The following is a 23,133-nucleotide window of genomic DNA, read 5'->3' on the forward strand; positions in this document are numbered from 1 at the left end:
AAAGCATAAAAACACTTCATGTTCAGTTACAGGAATTTACTTAGAGAAACCGGATGGACAAAATAAAGTAATGCAGTGTAAGGCTGCACCGGAATTTGGGCTTTAATGTAATGTGGAAATGGAAAGTAGAGGCCGCTGAACGGCATCCCAGTCAGCCGTGGAGACTCGGCGTTTCAGTCCGTAATGTAAATGTATCACATGCCGTTCACTGGAGTCATCCTCAAGTTATTTAGGATGTGTTGGGGAGCAGAGGTCCTTATCCACCACTGCCAAAGGAAACGCTCCCAGTTATGTTCAGCTGTAGGCAGGCATTTAAGAGGAATAATCACAGGGGTGTGGGTCTGTGCCTGTGTCTGTGTGTCTGCGTTTTTGAAGTGGACCTCTATTCAAAGAAACCCAGCAGAGATAGACAGCTTGCTCTTCTACTGTGCAGATCAAGGCAGCACTTTTCAGGCCTCTTTTTTTCAGATGACATTAAAACCAGTAGCCATAAGCTGCTAAGCACCATATCTCTTGTAGGCCACTTCCCATGCACTTAATTTGAAATTTTTTTAACTGTAGAGCTTCAAGCCTTTGTCCCATCTAAGTTCTTACCTGTTTAGCACTATGCTTCTGTCAGAGGTTGCTGTGCCTACAGCACACTGGGTTCAACAAAACATGTGCCTGACTGTGAAGTCTGGTGGTCTTGCTGAGAGCTGCCAACTCTGCTGTATGGGCAGGAATCTCCAGGAGGGTCTAAAGAAAAGTGTTGCCAGGGCTAACTTCGTAACCTGGCACAACTTAGTTCCTAACTGTCAATCCTTTTAGATATAGGTATGACAAAAAGGAATATCAAATGCCTGCCAAACTTCTGAAAAAGCACAACAGCTACGTGGTGCACTTCTGCTGCAAACAAAGGTCCTTTTTGTTGAGAAGATTACAAGTCCTTTTGAGGTCAGTTTTATGGACTGACTTTAAATCACACGATCTTCTGCAGTTCTCTGAGAAATTCCTTTAAAGTAACCAGAGATGGCATCTGTATAGCATATTACATTACAAAGGAGATATATAAGGCTTTAACAACTGAAAATGAGAAATCATATTTTCAGAGTTTCTTAGGCAATTGTTAAAGTATTCAACATACCTACCTTTTAAGTAGCAGTGGATTAAAAACATCTGTATTTTGATTCAGCACATTGTGAAAATTGGATGATTTATCAATAATATTATTTAGCTATATAAATCAGTTCAGTATTTTCTCATAGTCCAGAAATATCCTAAGCAGGGAGCTGAGTTTAGATTCAACTTTCATTTACAGAGAAAAGAAATTATATTAGAAGATCTGGCATACATCATAGATCTAGATGGGGTTCATCCAGTAAGAATATTTTTACAAGTCTGTGCATAATTAAAACCTGCTTAATTTTTTTTTTCCTCTTCACATCAAAAGCAAATCTTTCACTCATAGGGCTGAAATGGTCCTGGGGCAAGTATCTTAAATATCTTTGTTCTTCTTCATAGATATGTTTCTAACCCAGTCCTAAAGACTATCAGTAATGTTGACTGCATAACCTGTCCAGGCAATCTAGAGATTCATATGATAGCAAAACTCCCCCTAATCTTTACTGAATCTTCTTTTCAGTAGTATAAGTCCATTAATTCCTGTATTATCCAAAACAAACCTAGAGAATAGGTTATTTCCTGTTGTTCTTCAGCAAGCATATGTGTATTTGAAAACAGGCACCATCTCAACTCTTAGACTTTTCCTTTTGAGGACCATACCCATTCATTCAGTCTTTCTCCTAGTTCAAATCTTCCAGACCTCCAATCATCATCATTATTCTCGTCTGGACTGCATATAATGTGGTACTCAAAATTAAACAAGAATATTGCAAGCGAACAAAGCAGAGGGATTACTACTTCACATAACTTGAAGGTTATGCTCTCATTTATACCTCTGTCTATAATTTACCTATTCTTGCACAATATTGACATAATTGAGGCAGTGGTTCACATGACATGAGATTTGTTTCTGCATGAGCTGGTATATACGCAGGTAATTCCAGCCTCTGTCATTGCATCAGACTATCTACCCAAATGCAGTATTCCTGTGGCAACCGGATCTGTTCCCACCTTAAAATATTTTCATGTAAAGCACATTCCTCGACTTTATCTGTGTGGATGCTATGTGAGAACTTCTCAAGAGTTTTACTAAGCTTATGATATACAGTATTGACTCCTTCTTCCTCCATCCACTGGCGTGGTTTTTAAATCGAAATTATACTGATTTGCCTTGTTCTAGGTATATTATTATTGACTGCTATTAATTGCTTTGATTTCTGTTATGTGCTTACCAAAACTTGTTGATTATTTATTCCAGAATTTTTTTCCCAGTATCAAGTGTTTGACTAGTAGTTCAAATACATCTGTATCAAAATTTTAGTTCAGATCAAGAGTGTGCTTCTAAACTGAGTCTCAAAGCGCGCAGACTGTTAGTGTCCCACTACTTGCTAAAGCAGACGTAGCACATAGTTCCCAGGCTCTTCCTTTCCCTCCACAGGGGGCATTTTATGCTTTCTAGTCTCAATAACTCCACCTGGTTCTGAGATTTCATCAGCCAGCTGCTTCAGTATCCAAGGATGAAACTTGGCTCTGAGCTAGTTTGAGTACATATTACTCACCTAAATACATTCTGACTCGTTTCTTCCATATTTGTACTGACGTCTTGCTCCTGTGTGGGTAACAGCATGCAGCGAGAGTGAGATAAGAACATTTACTGTTCTAATGATAGAGCAGTGGAGAACGAAACAAAGAATATAATGCTTTCCACTTCTTTGGAACATGTACCCTGTTCTATGCGATCATGAAGTGGCCCGCAGGCACAGGTTTCCCAGCATGGAGGGAAGGGTTTCAGCTCTCTCATCACCGCTAGCTAGTGCAGCACATATTCCCACATCACATAATGTGGTCAAGGTCTTGTGACTGTAGGCCTGCCTGCCCCTAGTCCTACCACGCCTGACTGACATTGAACAAGTAGGGCCAAACTGGCTCATTTCAAGGAAATACTGGTATACTAGTAAAATTAGTGGGAATAAGTCTATTTTAAAGACATGTTCCATACCATATGATTCCATTGGGGATAATAAAATCTGTGAATTTCCTTTCTGGCCACCATTCAGTTGCTATAAAGTATCATGCTGCAGTTTCTCTCAAGAAAGAAGTCCATTCATTCAAGTCTGTGTGTAAGAGCAAATGAACAACACTGGAGGCATTCAGTAGGTCTGTGCTGAGGTGTTACTGTGATCACTGCTCAAAGGTTATAATCTACTAACAAGGAGCAATTGTGGAATTTAGGTTATTAATTAGGAAAAAGTTTTGTTGTGCAGTGTGTAATTTATTAATATCTGGCATGGCTGAACATGAAACCTCACTAGTGATGATGGCTGGGGTCTGCTTTATACCCTCTGAACTGCCAGCCTTGAGATCTGCTCTGTCCTTTCTGACACACACTGGTCACAACACTCTTTGTAGGCTTTAAGACAGGAAAGGTATGTGATTCTCTGAAGCTCTCACCAAAGCTTCATGAGAAGACCTTTGTGGTGTGCTGGTCAAAGCCAAATGCCTTACAAAACAATGGTAAAACTGCTGTTGACTTCACTGGGACCAGGATTTAATTTTGTATGCATTGAGCCTAATTTGGTTTATGTTGGTAAGGCTCCATTAGTAACGATGCAGGTGGATCCAGTTGCAGGGTCTTGTCTTTTTCCAGGACATACCTAACTAATGATTACTACAGAAACAGATAGAAAGACTCGATGGAAGCATGTAGTGGAAACCTCAGGGATGTGTTACATCTGGGTAAACTGGGAGTTACTCTTTCTAGGCCATTCTGGAGCAACAGGAAAGTTCAGAGATCCAGATCTCCTTTCCTGGCTGTGAACCATGGATAATAGCTCCAGTGAGATCTGTGGAGTTATGCTGGAGTCAAACCAGTGTAAAGGAAATAAGGAATAGGCCTGGGAAAGTCTAGCAAATTACTTGTTCCTGTTATTGGAAGCTTCATGCAAGTCTTGGGCTAATATAGTCTGTCCATACGTGAGAGTTAGATGAATAAAGGTTAATATATGTTTATAAAAAAGGCCAAGGAAGAGTTCAAGGGTCTGAGATATCTTAAAAGCAGACAGGAAGGAATATGATTACTTAGAGCTTACAATTCACCTGCTGTGCTTTCTGCAGAAATTAAATGGAGCAAACTGCTGCAGCGTATTGAAATGCACAGTGTTTAGTTCAATGCTTGCTGGATGGATTGTGTTCCCTTTGGCAATCTCATGTACACAGAAGAAATCAGAGAGAACTGAAATATGTATATTTAAGAGTAATTTCAAACTGCTAAGTGAAGTCTTTATTATTATTACCAAGACTATTACATTATTTGACAAATGGTGTTGACATTACCTGTCTGGCTATAAAATAATTATTAATTCTTGTAATAACAATACTGATTTATATTTAATTTTTATCATAAAAGAATCCAAACAACTGTGTAAATCAAGTCAACATTGCAGACATTTACACTTATACATCATTTTTGATACCATGACTTGGAGTCATCCTACCTAAATCCAAGCATAGAAATGAGGCAATAAACTGGAAGCCTGAATACCTCAGGTTCTTTGTATAGCCAAAGTATTTAGTTCAAGTATCCTTCGGAACGTACCTTTAGAGAACAGTTGAACAGCTGAAGGCATCTAACCTTTGGGTTGCCCTCAGAGAGGGTACATCAGCAGCTTTCCCCAGCTGGAAAACGCATTTTAACAGTGCTAGTTATCTCACGATACTCAGCTTTTTCAGATGCCAGGTTAGTGTGTCCTGATTACACAGACAAGGTTAAGCTTTTAGCCAGATGTGCAAGCAGAAATAAACCTTCACCTAATTCAGACTTGCAAAGACCTTTGTGACCTTGATTGTTTTTGTTTTGAAGTTTCTTCTGTAGTGTGATTTAGTTGTGATCCTCCCTAAAACCTTCTTTAAAAGTTCCCTCCTACTTAAGGGTCTTAGGACACGAATGATATTTTCATACTGTAGTTGGTGGCTTTTCACTCTTTTTTTATTCCAATTTGTACATCTTGTTACAGTGTCAGGAAATTTTTTGGTTCAGCATTTTGCCATTTTTTTTTTCACTAACCCTCTATCACACCAGGTGATTTTTTCTAGCCAATTGTTCTTACATCTTCCCTCTATCAGCTAGCCTATGGGAGGCTAGCTGAACCCTAAAAACATGAGATAGCTGCCAACTGGTAAAGCAAAGGACCAAAATTCCTGCCTGGCTTTCCTTCTTAGGCTGAAACTGTGAAGAAATACTGAGGAAAATGGAGCTCTAATCAAAAGGAGAAACTGAGAGGGGACATGAAAAGTGGTGGTCACACAAGTAAAATATTTTTGCAAGAAAAAAGAAAAAAAAATGTTATCTCAGTGTGCTTAGAACAAAAAGTTACAAGTTTGAGTTACATCACAGGATATTTAGGCCAGCTATTAGAAATTGGAAGGGTGATTACCACTGCATTGCCTAGGGAGAAAGTGACATCTTCTTCATTGGCAGCTGACACTGACACAGTGTTAGGATTTGTTGTAGGTACCATTGGGTGATCTAAATGATCTCTTTAAGTCCCTTCCATCTCCCTTTCTTTTTATTTTATTAAAACCATGATTTGCAAGGAAGACAATCTTAATGAAGAAAACAGAAAAGATCCCCACCCCACTATCATACACAAGTTTCAGAGACGATTACAATAGAGAGGAATTAAAAGTGGTGAAGGAGTCAAGGGACATGGGAGTCTAAGTTTAAAACTCATCATAACAAAACCTAGTGCTAGATCTTAGAAAGAGAAAGCTGTTTATCTATTTACAAAATCTCTGTGTAAGCTGGTGCTATGCACTAGCATACCCTAAAATATTTTGCTCACTCACAGTCGTGTATCACAGTTACAAGCACCTACCTGTGTCTTCCTGGCAAGGATCACTTGTGTGCAACATAGATGAAAGGACACTGTCTGTCACGTGTTCTTTATTTCTCTGGAGTTTTTCTTGATTGACAACAGTGAACTTGGTTTTTGACAGATCTTTGATACCCTTTAGGAATCAGTGTTTGTTATAAGGGAGCCCTTTATCTGGGGCTCTTGCTTACTTCAGCGTCCCTAAATCTCAGGCGAAGTTGCTGAGTTTGCCCATTTTTTCTTGTTTGTTTGAAATGTGTGTCTGTTTTTCCAACAGGCCAATGGAAAAAAAATGCTGTATGTCATATGCTGCAGCCTTGTTGCTGTCCCCCATTGTGAGGATGCAGCATCTTCTGCTGACAAGTTATCTTGTCCTGTGGTCTTCGTGGGCTTTTGTCTTGTCTTGTGGGCCTTGTGGGCTCGAGTGCAGGTCTTCAGGGCTTGACCTAAACATCACATTACTCAGTTTTACTGCTGAGAACAATGTTTTGGGAACAGCATCAAGGGAACAGTGTTCTTCGTTACCAGTACAGGCTATTCTTTTACCCCTTGTTCTGCTGTCTCATCTGGTGCTTTCACACACATATGTTTCCGTTCATATTGTATTCGTAACACTCAATATTTTTTGTTTACAAATATCTACAACTTTAGCAGCCAGCTCACTCATTTTATCTGTGCACTAGGTCATTAAACAGTCTGTCTGCCTGAGTCCATAAACATCTTCAATCTGCTGCCACTGTTTGCCCACAATACATGTCAAAACTATTTATGAAATTTATGCTTATTTTATACGTTAACAAATTCTTCCACTTGAAGCACGGGAATGTGTATATAGTGCCTCCTTTTTGCCTGACACTGAACATCCCTGACTCCTGCTAATGGCTTTGGTCTGCCAGATGCAAGGGTTTGCATGTTGCTTCTCAAGAAAAGAGAAAACCACAGTTTGAAATTGTGGCTTAATCAGAACAGAGCTTGCTTTATTTGTACCTAGTCTAAAGCAATTTATACCTTCTTCTATCTAAAGCAGCAGATTTAATTATAAAGTCATACAGCTCATGTAGAGGAATGAAGCTGGGTTAATTAGCATTGATAGTATACAGCTGTGGGCTGGCTTCAGGGGGTGTGCGTTGGCCAATGTAGATAAGGTGCAGCTGTGGCTGGTTCTGTTAAGTGGTTGGGTAGCCAAGGAAGGGAGAGCAGCTGAGGGAGAGAGAATGTGTGCCCTGGATGAGGAGAGACCAGGGTAAGGCAGTAGAGGGATTGGCACGAAGAGTGTGTTGGTATGAGATGGTAAAAGACCTTGTTACAGCCGGCTAGTTTGAAGAGTGCTGCAACAAGCTTGTAGTCTGCTATGTCTTCTGAAACTGGTCCTGTAACATAGCCCAGTATAACCCCACATCACTCAGGATTAGCAACACAAAGTAGTGTTTGCATGCTATTTTGGCAGCTGGTGGGAACAGTACTGTCTAGTGCCATTATTATGGCAGTGCATTATTATTGTACCATGTGGTAAAGAAGTAGGTAATAATGGACTGAGAAAATCATCATCAGAAGTGCAATAAGATCCCTGCTTAAATTATTCTTCTTACTCTAACAATGATGTTGAAATGCATCCATGGAGAACTTGGTAAAATCACCAGCTGTTTATACTGTAGGCAGGTTTCCAGACAGTTATCTATGATTAATGCACATGAAATAGCTTCTGCAGATTCAATTATGCTATTACTGCTTGCAGTTTCTAATTACTGTATTTATTTTTTTTTTTGCTTCTTTTACAGTTATGTTGAATTGGAATTCCTGTTCCTAACAGAGCAAGACTTCCGGGTATAGAGCAGAAGGTAGTTTCCCTTTAAGTGAAAGGAGTCTCTTGTGTATTCATGTTACTCCTCATCCTTTCAATGAAAACACCCTCCTTCTGTCTAGGCCTCAAGCTGGATGGGAAACCAGTACAGTAAAGTTTTGTTGTTTGGACTGGTTCCTATTTCCAGTTTCATTGCTGGCTGATGACCCACAGAGCAACCCCTAGATAGAAAGCACATGTGCAGCCTGAACAAAATTTTGCAGAGTCAGATAAATAGTCCTCATAATAATTTCTATAGGAGCATGTGAATCACAGAAGACTGTACAAAAGATCAGGCAGAGATCAGGGTCTCCTGATACTACCTTTGTAATTTACACTGCTAGTAAATCTACTCCCCACTCCCCATTGCTTGCGTAATGGCCAATAGAATCAGTAAGTTCTTGTTGCTCTCGTGCCCCCGTGTTTAGCTAACTGACTGTCTGCTCAGACCCAGAGATATTTTCTGTCACATTTCTGTAGGGTCACTTGCCTCAGCGCAGCTGCTGAGAGTATTACGGAGCTCAGGTCGGCACGTACAATCTTCCTGTTTCCCTACAATGGAAATTTTTGGAAGATTGTTCTCACATTCCTAACTTAGCAAATGGTCATTTTGGACTACCTATACAAGGGCACGAGCCACATTTCATTCATAATTGCTGCTTGGAAGGCAAGTCATTGAATATGTACGTAGTCATACAGCCATAGAACATCTGCGATAAATTCTGATTTTTCATTAACCCTACCTGAAAGTAGTACTATGCTGATTGGGGAGTAAAGAATTACTTTAATTTGTTGATGGAGACACAGAACATCAGAAATACCTGTAATAGAAAACTATTTTATAGATTTTAAAAAAAGAAAAGCAAGCAGCTTCAGTCATGCAATTTTGATTGATTTAACCCTAATTTGTAGTGATCAGCTTTAATCGTGCAATTTTGATTGAAGTGCCTCCTGAGGGGAAACAGGTAGCTGAGGTAACCATTATAGCCAAGAGGTGACTAAAGGGACATTAGGTGACTCAAGCACTCTGGACTTTTTCCTTGCTATATCTTGGAAAAATGTTGGACACAGAAACCTCTATTTTGTAGAGACAGGTGTTATCTAGTCATTGTCTTGCATCTTATGATACTCTTACCCTTGCCTTTGTAAGCTTTTTTGTCATTTTTCAATAGTCTCTGAAAACAGCTCAGGAGTTTTTGATAATGTGGGACCAAAACCTCAATCTGTCCTACCATATAACCTCAAATCCTATCCCAATTCACAGTCCAAGGATTGGTTCAGAGCTGGTGTTTTAAATGTTCTACCCTTCTGTACTACGCAGTGGTCTGCTTTCAACTATTTGGGCTACAGCTTGCATGTGTTATATACCATGTCTTAAAACGATTTAGGAGATTCACAATTGTTTGTTCTAAGTGATCTGAAACAAAGATCTTAATTCAAGTGCAGGAATGAGGTTTCTTGGGAAGTCTAAGGCAAATCAAACATCACTCCGGTGCCTTGTCTCTAAGGGAAGGACTTCTGGAAAACAGGAGTATCTACTGACAATACAACATTTGCAAGGACCTCTCCAGTGAATGGTGCCAATTAGATCTCTTACCTGTTACAGTATTTGAAATGCATTATGTCTCCTTTAGCTGTCACTGTGAAAACTACCTAAAAATATATCTTTGACATAGAAATAAGTACTTTTCTTAGGCTGGACTTATTGTGCTCCAGCAGCATGTGCAGAGATAGCTGCAAGCGGATACTGCTCTGGAGCCAGAGCTCCTCCTGGTGCTGACCACAGCCACACTGACCACAAGCATCCAACTGTTCTGTCAACCATTTTTGTCATCAGGCTAAATTGCTCACGTAAATATCACTGCAGGCAAATTTTGCTCCTGCCTGTCTTCCCATTTTCCATAATCAAGTACTCTATTAGCTCAAGACAAGAACTTTTTTGTCTTCATTGATGTGTTTCTTGGAGCTCAGAGGGAAGGACACCTATTGGTCTGGCAGCAGGCACTGTTGAAAGGGAGAAGGACCTTTCCCCTGTAATCACTCTCCTTTCTTCCACAGTTCCATACATAGATGGAGGATGCTTGAATACTGATACGCTTTGTCTGTACCAGTGCTGAATGCTTCAAACTATGTATGAAATGGAGGACCTTTAAAAATTGTAGTGGGGTTACTATTAACCATTACAGGGCAGGAACTTGCAGGAAGGTACAGCGGCAGCCCACAGACTTACCTTCCTTGGGAGACTTTATCAGCTTTTGTCTGTGCAAAATGAAGTGCATAAATTTGAAAATTTTAATGCTTTCTTATTTTATTTATTGAATGAACATAATGTTTTAGCTTCTGCAATTGCAGAAACCTCAATACTTGCTTCAAAAGGACTACAGGTGAATGTTGTTGTAGATACCTACGTAATATGTTGGAGGCTGTATTGAACACTTTTTTTGGTGATACCTGATAATGAAACACAGAATGTTTTGGTAAGGGAACTATTCTGCCATTGTTACAAGTCTGGTAAATTTTCATGGTGAAAGCTGAAATGCATATTTGCAGGAGGAAAGCCTTCTGAACAAGAATCTTGTTTTCTGCTATTCTAAGTGTGTCCAGAAACTGTAGTAAATATAGTGGGAATATTATCTGTTATAAAATAGTATTTCAGTTTCATTTATTTATCAGAATCCCATTTTATTGGGTTCCCCTAGATGTAATAAAATATTTTAGTACATTAAGTAACTACATCATCCCATACATTCCCTATTTTCTTATACTTCAATTAATATCTCTCTTTTAGCTCTGGAAATTTCTTCAGAAAATTTTATTTTCAGTGATATCAGGAATCTGCATCTCCTCCCAGCTTCAGTGGGAATGTACTTAACAGTGTTAGTGCTGGTTCTTAAGAAGCCAAGTTAAATTTTCAAAATATGGGGCCTAAAGATAGCACTTTACATTCTGAAAGTGCTGAGACAAATGTCATAGGAATCAGAAAGATACATTTTTCACATATGAGTTTTCACTATTTTATCATATTTTTTATCTCAACAGTACGAGATGCTAAGGTGTGGCGTATGAAGGCACGGACCCTGTGTGAGATCATTTATTGTATACATAAGTGCTGGTTATATACAATTGCTTATCCACCCAAGTTCTGCCCTAGAATGTGCCTACATGCAGCAAAGCACCTTTGCAGCTAGTTCACATTCCACCGAGCCATTTACTCCCTCCATGCTCATCTGACAACATCTCTTCTTCCCTGATCAGGATTCAAGATGTGGGAGGCTTTGGGCAGCCCCTCATTGCAGAGAGGTGGGCACAGAACTGATTTACAGGTGAGCTCAGAGAGCCAGTTTAGTGCTAGTTGCTTCCTCACTGCATTTTTAAGGCATAATCACTCTGCAGCCTGGCACCCAGACAATGAACAAAGCCTTTTCTTCATCTCCACATCCAAGGCTCAGGAGCAAGCAGGAAAAACCTGCACAGATTTCAGAAAGAGCCCTTACACTAAGGACTCTCAAAATGCCGGAGAAAAGGTTTTCCAGCTTCTTCCTCTGTCTTTTGCTGACAAAAAGAGGGAGGAAATAAAAGGGGGAGAAAAAGATATGAATAAGAAAAAAAAGGCTGTGTTTTTTATAAGTAAATGGTAAAGACATTAAAAAAATATTTTGATTTTTTTTTTATTAGCCAGACAAAGGCTTCTCAAAGTAAAATTCCAACCAACTCTACAAGTCATGGGTTTCCTATCAGCTGGTATTGAACCAGCTTAATTAAACTCTAGTTACCTGGGCTGAGTGGTAAGGATTAGGCAGCATACAGGAGCATACAAATCTGAGAAACTTCAAACACAGCTGGCTCCACAATGGACCTGCTCATCTTCATTGTTCCTAAAAGTGACCAGATTCCTCTCTCTTATTTTTCCTTGGATGTCACCTTTTGAGTTACTTTGGCTAAATACCAGCTCAAATGGATCCACTCAAATGGATCTTACAAGAGGGTCTGCTCAATGAAGGTAAGAAGGATGTGCAGCTGTATTTTTCCTCAGACATAAATGTTCCTGCAAACATCCTCTAAAGCGTCTCTCCTTTCTCCTCCCCTCACTTTTTCTCACAGTTTTTTTCTCTGTTCTGTGGCACAACACGAATCAGAATATCATTAGCTACTTTTTCCAACAACATCATATTGCCATAGCAACAGATAAAGTGAGTTTGGGGGTGTTATTTTAGTCTAAATAAAAGAGTGCACATACACATCAGCTGCTCAGGACACAATGCAATGAATGAAATGCTTATTGGGCATATTACATTCTGGTTTCATGAACTTAAATTTCCATCTAGGATTTTCTGAATAGGGAAATGGGAGTCTGACCTCCTGAAAATATCATTTAATCTGTTCAGACATAACATGTCATACATACATGATTCTCATGACTAGTGGCTGTCACCTTGTGTTTCAAATCTAAAATCAATCACATTCATCTGCTCTCAGACATCCCTTAGCCACATCTAGCCGTTACTTGCTGCTAGTTGGCTGACAGAATCTGACTCACTGTAGATAAAAAACCCCACTCTTTAGATGAAACATCTGCTGGGTGGTGATACATCTACAGACAAGATTTGGATCTGAGTTGTACAGATGGGTTTCATTTTATTTGCAGCTGGAGTGATAAGTAATACAATACTTAACACACAGAATAGCTAAATGCAGGATCATGTGCAGTCAATTTACGTACCAGTTCACATACTGAAAATTTGGCTAGAGTGTTTCTGGTCGTATTTTTTCAATGATCTCCAGATTGCCTCAGCATGTCATCATTTCACATGCAAAGTTGCAAAAGCATCTGTTGGTCCACTTGAAATGAGATAGTGCTCCCTATCAAGACTGTGACTGCTACAGGGACAAGATGTAAAGCAGAGAGTGAACACTGATGAAAGTCTGTTTAATTCCCTTTTACATTTTTCAGACCATTTGCTTTATTACAGCAAATATGATGTAAATCGCCCTGAAGTCATATTAATAAATCTGCTATTTTCTGCCAAGAGTCTGCCTTGAAGTATTGTATAAGTCAGGGTGGTGTTTTACTGCTACTGTTCTACAGACACTGCTATTTTCACTCCAAAGACTGTTATGTTTGCTTTTACATATTATTATACATACAATTCCAGTATTGTACCATATGGTATTATCTTGTTGCTGTCTTGGAACTGGACCAAATTGTGTTGTAACAATTTATCCCACTTTTTCTGTAATTACATGAACCCTTTGACCATGCTATCAGACTGCTGTCTCAGGCTCATGATGAAGTATTACAGAAGTACCTTAGATATATCCTACTGAGGAGCTTCAGAAAGTGTTTTAGGAGAGTCTGGGGGGCACCATTCCACACCATTCTGCAGTGTGCTGATTGCTGGACAATTTAGTAAGTTTTTATTTGTTTTCATTAGTGGGCTTTTGTGTTGTCTGCTAAAACATGCCTGCCATTGGCATGTCCTACTGTAAAGAAGTAAAATTGATTTAAATTAATATTAATCCTTTTGACTAACTTTTATTCCAGATCTCAATCCATGTAAACATGGGATTTTATAAAGTTCTGTGTGCTGTAAGATGGACTTTAGGCTTACCTTACCATTTCCTGATTTCCAGCAAGGGTCACAGATGATATCAGCAAGAAGAAAATAAGAAAAGATCTGCGATCCAGGACATTGGTATTTAGTACCCACTAAATACAGGGGTAGCTAGTAACACAAAGAACAGGGCAGTGCATATTAAAGCCTCAATTACCACACTTACACTGCAGCAGTTAAATTACCCAGATGATGTCTATTACTAACTGAAATACAACATAAAGTGTGATCACAATGATTTTAAATATATTTGCGGTTTGCCTTTTGTATGAAAGTGAATTTTAATAGAAGGGGGGGTTTGTTCCTGGAAAACTGAATACAGACTTTGTTAAAACACTTTCAGCTCTGAGAGATGCAACTTCAGAGACTGGAGTATGAGAATTTAGATAATAGGCAGATGTGGGACCTTTTTACGGTTCAATGTTTTTTTAAAAAGCAAGGCAACTGCACTACATCTCTTGCCTGAAAAAGAAGATACGGATCTTAAGGATTGAATGTATCCTCTTATGGTAGTGGCTTTTTGAAGAATGTATTATATATGGTGCAAATAAATAAAGAAAAAAAGCAGCTGTATTTTGTATGCAGCAGATGTCAGATTTCAGGGTTAGTATAGGCAAATGCATTTCATCTTTTCCTATAAAAGAGATTTCTTACAGTTTTAATGATTCATCTTTCTTTACACTATACATTAATCCCAGCATAGAACATAGCAGTGCTCAACTTTTGGAATTACAATCAGAGACAGTAAGGGATGTGGGAGAATGACTGTGTGGGTTCTACCAGGTCTAGTAAAAATGGTGGGGATGACTTCTACAAGATACTTGTCATGATTATTACCCTTTTAACATATTCTCTTGCTTTACACAACGTAAAGTAGATATATGGAAAAATATCTCAGGCTGAAAAATTATTTCCGTTCCTTGCAGGAGAAGAAAAGCAGAAGAAGATACAGGGTAAAATTTTCAGAAATGCTCCAGTTATTTAGGTTCCTTTCCAAATGTAGCATAGCACGTGTAGCAGTAGGAGTCCACTTCCCTAATTCTACGTGTGAGAATTACTTAAACTTGTAACAATCGTATAAACTTTCCATGGAGTGAGATAGTCATATCCAGAGGGGAATGAGTTCCCGCTGTCTTATATACCTGGTTTAGGATGAAGATAGTTATCATCTGAAAATGTGTATTTCTCTTCAAATGCGATATAGGGAGTCTAGGTAATGGGCAGAGACATAAGCAATCAAATATCTGCTATCTAATCATGGGTGATGTGAGTTCTGTGTTTAGTATCTAACTCCCCTTTCAGTCATTCACACTGAAATTAGAGACCTAAACATCTTTTGTTTCTAACTACTATGTAACTAAAAGCCAGAATTTGTAAATGGGACTAAACAATGTAGGTGTTTTGTTGGGTTCAATGGGAGAAAATGAACTAGTTAGTCCTGTCTTGCTTGCAGAGAGGATAAAATCTGACTGGTAGGCTTGCTGGCTTAGAAATAAGTGAAGATTTTCTAGGCAACACACAAGAATAGTCTGAATTGTCCAATGTCAGCCTAGAGGATACAAGTTCAATACAGCACAGATAAAACCAAAAAGACAACCCTTTCTTCCAGCTGCATACATGCACGCACACACACACAAAATCCACAGTATCATTGTCATTTATAATACAAGTGGGTCTGTGGGTTTGGTAGAATTTAGATTGTAGAGCAAAAAGTCTACTTTATGATACTTAGGATGAAACTCCTCTACACTTAGAGGTTATGGAAATCTTACATTGTTCTTGACAGCCTCCAAAAGCCCTCCAATGTTAAAAGAATAGCGCTCAGGTTTTGTGGGTTTTTTGAAGCAAAAAAAAGAGTGTAACCCAAACCATATGTGTTTGGTTGCCAATGTGCCTGATTTTTTTTTTTTTATTTTAAAAAACCCCAACCTTTATCAAACAGAACAAGTAAAACTGGAGATCAGAAAAGTTATATTGTATTTAGCATCTGAACTACAAATTTGCATGCCGATTCAGCCAAGATTAAGAGCTACCAAGACAAATCATAGCATTGCATTTGGTGCCTCTGAGTCCATCGTTGTGCCACTTATGTGCAGTTGCCCATCAAGGATCAGAAGGTTTGAAAATCCCTTTTCAAGTCCTGTGGCTTTGTACACCTTTTATAGCGATGTACAGTGAGGTCTGGGATTTTCTTGAAGTTGTCCATATACAGTTCTTCGCTGCTTAGGTTGCTCTGTTGACATTTTGCTGTATATATTTTCCACAACATTTTTCCCCATAGAAACCAGGAATAATAACTTTCAAAAAAGCTCTGGAAAATATTTTAAATAATACTAAGCTTCTACTGCTTCCCCACTCTGAGCTTAATCACAATAAATATTTAAAAGGGACAGAGAAGTTATTCAAAGGCCAGACTGCATTTTCCATTACATTAAAAAAAAATAGAAAAGTGAATCTTTGCTACTTCATTAACATTTTCTTGGTAGATCCGTTATTTTTTTGTTTAGGTAAAATGAGCAATGTGTATTTAAAAGAAATACAGCAAACCTTTCTTTTTTTAAATAGCATTGTGAGTATAACTAAAATTAATCTTGAAGCTATGTCAATCTGGTCTTTTTATACGATGGCACGAGTTCTGACACAGCACTATGGGGATTCTGTCACTGTGACAAATTTAGAAGTAAAATAAAGACTTGATAGACCATAAATAGACCATAACTCATGTAATTTACTCTGAACATTTGTTTATATTGCTGTATTAGCATAAAGCCCTAGTGTAGATGATATACATAGGTTTAAAATAAAACAAGGAATTTATCCCCACTTGTTCAGTACAATATCCTTGAGAGGTTTTCTCCAAAGCAGCTACTTTAGTGCCAACGGTTCAAACAAATAATCTGTATGCATGGGTGAAATGATGTTGATTCCAGCTCTTTGCCTGAGAAATGGGAAACAGTAGGAGCCTGCATGCAGCTACCTGAGTTTGGCTAATGAGTGGCAGCTCATTATGGTCCAGTGGCTTGATTGCTAGTGTCAGTGTGGCATGGAGTGCACGTAGAGGGAGACCTATGGACCGGTCTGCAATATGGGTCCTGGGTTAAGGGTTGGACTTGATGATCTTGAAGGTCTTCTGCAACCTAAATGATTCTACAATTCTCTGATTCTGGAAAATGGCAGAGCAAGTTGTCAGCGGAAACCCACATAGCGCGTTAATTGAACGCTGCCCAGCGCACAGACACCCTTCCTTCCCAGTTTAGCCAGTTAAACAAACCATGACATTTCCCATGGAGCTCTCGGCTGGGAGCTGTGGCAAAACCATCTGTACCCGCAGCGGTTGTCGGGCCGCTTTCCTCACCGCGGTGAACCCTAATTGATTAAGACCTTTCCCCACTCCCGCCATTGCTCCACCATTTGGGTTCCTCTGGGTTTAGCCGCTCAAGCTGATGGAAGCCCACCACAGCAGCGGGGCAGTCGGTGCCGGCTGGGCCGTGGATTTTTCACGCCCCGGAGCGAGGAGCCAAACCTCAGCCATTCCGTTAAGATCCGCTTAGAATGTGTCGCACACACGCCACCCCCCCACCCCCGAAGCCATCAGGTGAAGCGGCTTCAGCCTCTCGGCTGCCCGTCCGCCACGCGGGGGGAGCCCGGCGCCCCCGTCCCCGTCCCCGGGCAGGCGGAGGGCGGACCGGCCCTGCGGGGTGCCTCAGCCGCCCGCCCCCAGGGCCGCGGGGCCGCCCGCCCGAGGAGGGACCCCCGCCCGAGGAGGGACCCCCGCCCGAGGAGGGACCCCCTGCCGCCGGCGCCGCGCGGTGAGTGCCCCGCGGGGGAGCGGCGGGGGCCGGGGCCGGGCCCGGGGCGCTCAGCGGGCGGCGGAGGGTGGTGGGTGCCGCATCCCTCCTCCCCGCGGCCGGGGGCCGTGTCGCCGCGCCGGCCGCCGAGCATCGCCCCCGAGCAGCTGCCAGCTGCCCGAGGCCGTCCCCCGTTGCTGGCTGTGCCGGTACCGGGCTGGGCTCGGCACCGCGGGATCCCGGAGACGCTCCGGCGTCGGGAGGTGTCGGTAGCGGAGCGCTTGTCGCCTGCAGGATAACGTGGGAAAGCTGGTGACACGGTGTGCAAGGGGACACCTGAGAGTCGGCCTGGGGGCTTGGCCGTTCACTTGCAGGTCCAAACATACCCTGAAACATTTTGAATTACCATTACTTATTCATTTATTTTGTTCCTCCCCCCCACCCCCCCCCCCACCCCCCCGGGAAATTGAAGAACACTGATAGAAAATATCGTTTCAGATCAGAGCAGAATGAGTTCTGGCATTTAAGAGCTTTGGGGTTTTCTTAATCCTTTTAAAAATGCATTTCCAAACATTTTAGCTTGTCATGTAGAGGGATGAAAGCACTTCATTTAGAAACAGCAAAATGAAACATTCTGGTTGCTTCCATGTTCATTTTACTGTCTTTTTTTCCTTCCTGTTTAAACAATTTGGTAGCAATGACAAAGCTGAATGAAAATGAACCAAAATTTCTTGTTTTGGTAACGAAAATTGTGACCATAAATACTAGTCACTTCTGTCTGAAATGACTTGTATTTTCAGAAAATCGCATGACAATCCTATTCTGGATGATGATTAGACGGGTTAAAGATTTTATTTTTCATCTTCCTTAATGAAACATAGATATATAGCAGAACTCAGAAGCTTTCAACCAACAATCTTTTTTCTAAAGCACTGAACATGAAAGGGGGGGGAGGGGGGGGGGGAGTAAAGGCAAGTAAAAGATTTCAAGTACCATGGAGGACTGTTGAGGACTGTCAGTTGTTCAGTGTAATGCTTCTTGGTGTTTCAAGTCAATGGGCAATAACAAGAGGCGCTCATTTTCTCTAGATCTGCGGTTTCTGCTTTCTTATCCCTACAATCATAAGGCAAGAAACGTCAGAGGACAAGGAACATGCTGGGCTTGTCAGGATTTTGATGAGTTCCACTGGTGTTTGGCCTCAGCCATCCAACTACATTCTCAGCTCAGAGCTCACTGTAATCCCATTCACGGCATGAAAACATGCTTGACCTCAATCCATTGGAAACCATTTGCTCTCTAGTCATCCAGACGCAACCCCTGGGTTTTGTAAGATCTAAGCAAATTCTGTCCCAAGGGCCTCCAGGTCTGGTACCTAATGAAAGAACAGCTGTGCTCAAAGCCACCCTGTGCTACCATGTGTCCTGTGATTCACCACCAAGTCCTGCATCTTTGCTATCTGTGGCCACGAGCTGTAGGGCTCAAATGAAACTATCAGGATGGAAAAGCTGAACCTTGGTATATCTTGGTCCAATGGCACCAACAGGAAACGAGCAAACAAAGCAGCTGACTGCATGTAGATACTGTCTGGATTTCCTTCGCTCTAATTAAACATATACAATGTATTTTGCAGCCAAAACACATTGTCCCTTGTAAATTCAGTGCCATTGTATCAAGAACGATATTCCTAGTATGAGCATCAAATTTGTTTTGTAATTTGTTTCAAGTTTTAGAAAATCTGTCTCACAAGAAACAGATCTGTGTGATCAAAAAGTGGGATTTGGGCTGTATTTTAAGCAAAAGTGTCTGGAGGGATCTAGGGTAAAGTAAAATATCTGAGTAGACTTCTCTTTTCTCTTCTGCTCAAGATGATGGAAGACGTGCAAAATTATGTTGTCAAATTCAAATTGTCCATAATTATTTGAAAAGAAATGAAAAGCTGAATCTCCACAAGCCTGCCAAGGTTTAGACTACCTTGTCTGAATCAATTACTTCAGAATAACTGCCTGCTAATAGTCCATGTGCTGCAATGCAGCCTCTTGGAATCTTACTATTCCAGTGGGGGGAAAATGAAAATAAAAGCAAGCAGAAGAAATCCCAGGGGACTGTAGCTTCAGGAGGCGAAAAATTGGTGCTTTTTGCTTGCCTGTCTCTTCCCAGTTTCCTGCCCCCTTCAGTGTATGAGAAAGGCAAGAAGAGTTTGTGCACTTTGGAAACTCGATAGGAGGCAGCAGCTGATCTTCCCATCACCAGCCTAAAAATAATCCACTCCAGGGCTTGGAGCGGCTTCACTAAGTGGAGGAAAATCCTACCATCGGGATGATATTGATCACATAGCACAACCGAGTGACAATTTGGGTTGGTATTTTGTTTTTGTGTTTACAAAGGTAAGCTACAGAGTTTGATCTAACATTCAGCAACCAAACGGGGCATGCAATGACCCTCCCCCATTATCTCCCACTAACCACCTCCTCCTCCTTCCCTTTATATCTGTGGGACAGGGCTGCTCCTCGTTCTTTCCTGGGGTTACAACTCCAATCTCTTTTTTCCTTTTCCTTTGCCATTCGCAGGCATTCTCAGCCTTTACCGTCCCCTCCTGCTGATGTTTTCTTTGCTGCTGTTCACAGGGTTACGTTTCTTTTTTTAAACTGTCCTGTCTTGGCATGTGAAGTCGAAGGTTTTACAGCAGGCAGTGTAGCACGCTGATGTTGGAAATCGCATTGTGTTAAGAAGCTTACCAAAAAAGAAAAAAAGCAATGTATTAGATATGTTGAGACCACTGCAGATGTTTGTGTGAAATGTTTTTCAGTGCCAATAGCCTGTTTAGTGCCACTGCTGTTGTGATTTTTTTTGTGTTTGGAGCCTGATCCAAAAACCTACCAAAGTCAATGAGATTCTTTGCACTGACTTCAATAACATTCGGGTCAGGCTGCTGGTATATGGCAGTTAGTGATGCAAATACTGACATTTATTAGAGGTAATTCATCACCTTAAGGCCCAAGGTAACTGAGACAGTGCTTAGCAAGGAAGTGCAGTCTATATAGAAGAGGTGGTCACAGCTTAAATAGAAATAAAAAGGGAAATGATATTTTGTACAGGATGTTTTTTTAAAAAATAGATTTTAAAGGGGCAGCACTTTTTGCCATTACCTTAGCAGAACTCTTTGCAAACAATGCATAGGCTATAGATCACATCGATGGCGATAGGTCCAGTGCTTTTAAGTAGACAAGAAGAACAAACTAGTGGGTTTATGCCTAGAAAGGAAAAAGATGCAGACAACTAACCTAAAATCTGTAGCAAAACTCAGTTAGGCTGTCCATTGTGCTTATCCAAACCTATAATTTATAGTTTGTTCTTAATTAAAATTTCATCTGTGAAATTCAAAAGAAAGAAAAATTCTTACGTTTGTAATGACTTAATTATTCAGAAGATAAGAACTGACTACTTTTGTAAAACTCTTGAGTACTTTCTCCATCCTGCATCTGTATGCATACACATATCTATATGTATATATATACACATATATACGCATATATGGGCATATAATGCATATTATATGTAAGACAAAAAAAATAGAACTGAGACCTGATTATGCTCTGTTAGCTGATATTTTAATTAGGAAGTACAGCTATTAATTTATATTTTTACATATATATATATATATATAGGCAACAGAACTACTGAAATAAATATTTTTTAAAATATTCTTATTTCCTTAAAACAAGGTCCACCTGAGGAGTGTATTTATACTCTTCTTTATAGTCATAAGTGTCTTGCAGAGCATGCCGAATGGACTGATAATCCAGGTAAGGTGAAACTCTTGAATATGAAGACTTTTAAGTCCACTTTAAAAGACCCTGAGGTAATTAAAATGTCTTTAACTAGAATTCTTACAGTTCTGCACTCGGTGAGGATGTTCTTACAATTTTTATGGAAACTTAAATTATTTCCCATTTTCCCATTGTCTTCTTCACAATTGCTTATGGAAAAATATATCTCACAAACTGGCTTAGTGCCCTGAGAATCCCCATTTATGCTTGTTAAAATGAGGTTTTTAAGTGTTTAGGTTCAATGGCACATCATAGTCATGTTGACAACTTTATCCTGTTTTTTTCTTCTTCACAGTGAATATTTATTCCTGAATCTCTTTTGTATTGTTTTCTGCTTATTGTATTATGACTATGGCTGCACACCTTAGCCCAGAACCAGAAAGTCTCAACTTGCCGGTGATAGGGATTTTATCATGAAAATTTAAATCCTTAAAGAACACAAGTTTTTTTAGCTATTTCATTGCAGGGTGAACTGCTGTTCAGATAGTTCACATCCTCATAAAAGTAAACCAACAGGGAATCAGATTACCAAATGATGTAAAGGAGAGCTGAAACTTGCCTTCCACTGGCACCATCATGGGCTCGTCCTCCTGATTATTCTTTCCATTCCCCTCCTCTATGAAGTTTTGCTTGTGGCTTCAGCTTGTAGCTGACAGCTCCACAAAGGCCATTTTCCAAAGCAGAAAGAAAAACCACCTCTGAAAATTTCTGACCAGTTTTAGAGTTTGTAAAGACTGAAGTTAAAGTGAGCAATTTGTGAATAACTTGGAAAGACAACGGCCTTCCAGCCTACAAGCATTCAAAGAAAGCAGTTTTACCTGGTACTTGGCATCCCTATTGAGGTGCCGGTACCCTCAGCGCATGCTTGTTATCAGATGATGTTTACCACATCACTGCATTTCCCTTCAATGGGGGAAATTTAACCTGAAATGATAGGTTAAACCTAGTATGCTTCATAACATTATTATAAAGTATAACATTCCTGCTATAATTCATAGTGAAGCAAAAATATTGTGATGTACTCACTTTGGTATAATCGCCCTAGCATAATCTGGTGGCCTATTATATTCAACAGAAAGGGAAATTATGTCTGTGACATCCACTGTTTGTAACGACTATGAATAACACTGTCTTCTTAAATGAATATATGAGGATCTCAGAGTTATTTTGAAAGGCTGGTACTACCTGATAAAAAATAGTGGTCGATAACTTCAGATGACCAACAAATTTCAAAACCAGTTGGTACCCTTTCATCTGTTCTCTCATGAATATTCATGTTTGGGTTATGCATTTTATTGTTTCAATGTGGCAGTTGGACTGCTCCCATTTATTGCAGACATTGCTGTTAGCTAGACAAAGCCATCTGCCTGTAATGAAGCCTTCAGCTCCGAAGTCTCCAACCTGAACATGAACTTAGAGAAGAGGCATTGGCAATCCATCTGAGAAGAAGAGACCCTTGCTTCCCAGTGACTGTCCCTTCCTTTGGGACCCATAGATATGAATTTGCTAAGAAACTAGTGGACATTTCTCTGCTGTTAGGCCCTATGGCTCACGGGTCCTTAGGATAGTCCTGCAGGAGCTAACTTCAAAATTGAAGTATGGCAACTGCAAGAACTCAGCACCCGTGTCAAGCTTGGTGTGAGCAGGGCTTCTTATCTTCTAGTTGTATTATCTTAATACAATTTTCAGTTAGCTCTGTATTCTGACTTGCTTAGGGCTAATTCACAGATCTTCAGCATGGCTATTCATTGCGGGGTTAGACTGTTTGGAGTGGTCAGCATTCTGTATTTGGCAATGATCAACAACTGGTGCTTGGGAAAAATACAAAAAGTCTTTGGTGTATTTAGTTACGTACTTGCACAGTGCTCAGCACCGAGCGAAACAAACAGCACTTCCTCACATAGGCAAGATACCTCTGTTCACCTCTGCACATATCTAGTTCTGACTGAAGCCCAGGAATGGCTTCCTGGAAGAGCTAAAGCCAAAGGAAGAATAGCTTAATCATTATTAAGGGAACCAAATCTGGTCAGTGATCAGCCATCAAAGTGCTCCATCTTCCTTTCCAGCTGCAGTTTTTGACAAGTTACAACAGCA

At 40.3% G+C, this 23,133-nt stretch overlaps 1 protein-coding gene across 9 annotated transcripts in view; it reads left to right on the forward strand.

Annotated features, from left to right (window-relative positions):
- Nucleotides 1-19,421: 19,421 nt before the first annotated feature.
- The window catches only part of ABCC9 (ATP binding cassette subfamily C member 9), a 74,127-nt gene continuing 70,415 nt past the window's right edge, over nt 19,422-23,133 (forward strand). For 7 of the 9 annotated variants that reach the window (XM_037389616.1, XM_037389621.1, XM_037389624.1 and 4 more), the window contains exons 1-2: nt 19,422-19,596; nt 20,935-21,015. The gene's annotated coding sequence lies outside the window, so the exon portion shown is untranslated. The remainder of the gene's footprint in view (nt 19,597-20,934; nt 21,016-23,133) is intronic. The other 2 variants (XM_037389617.1, XM_037389619.1) reach the window with 1 other exon arrangement.

This window comes from Falco rusticolus, chromosome 5 (assembly GCF_015220075.1).
Source record: "Falco rusticolus isolate bFalRus1 chromosome 5, bFalRus1.pri, whole genome shotgun sequence".
Taxonomy (NCBI): domain Eukaryota; kingdom Metazoa; phylum Chordata; class Aves; order Falconiformes; family Falconidae; genus Falco; species Falco rusticolus.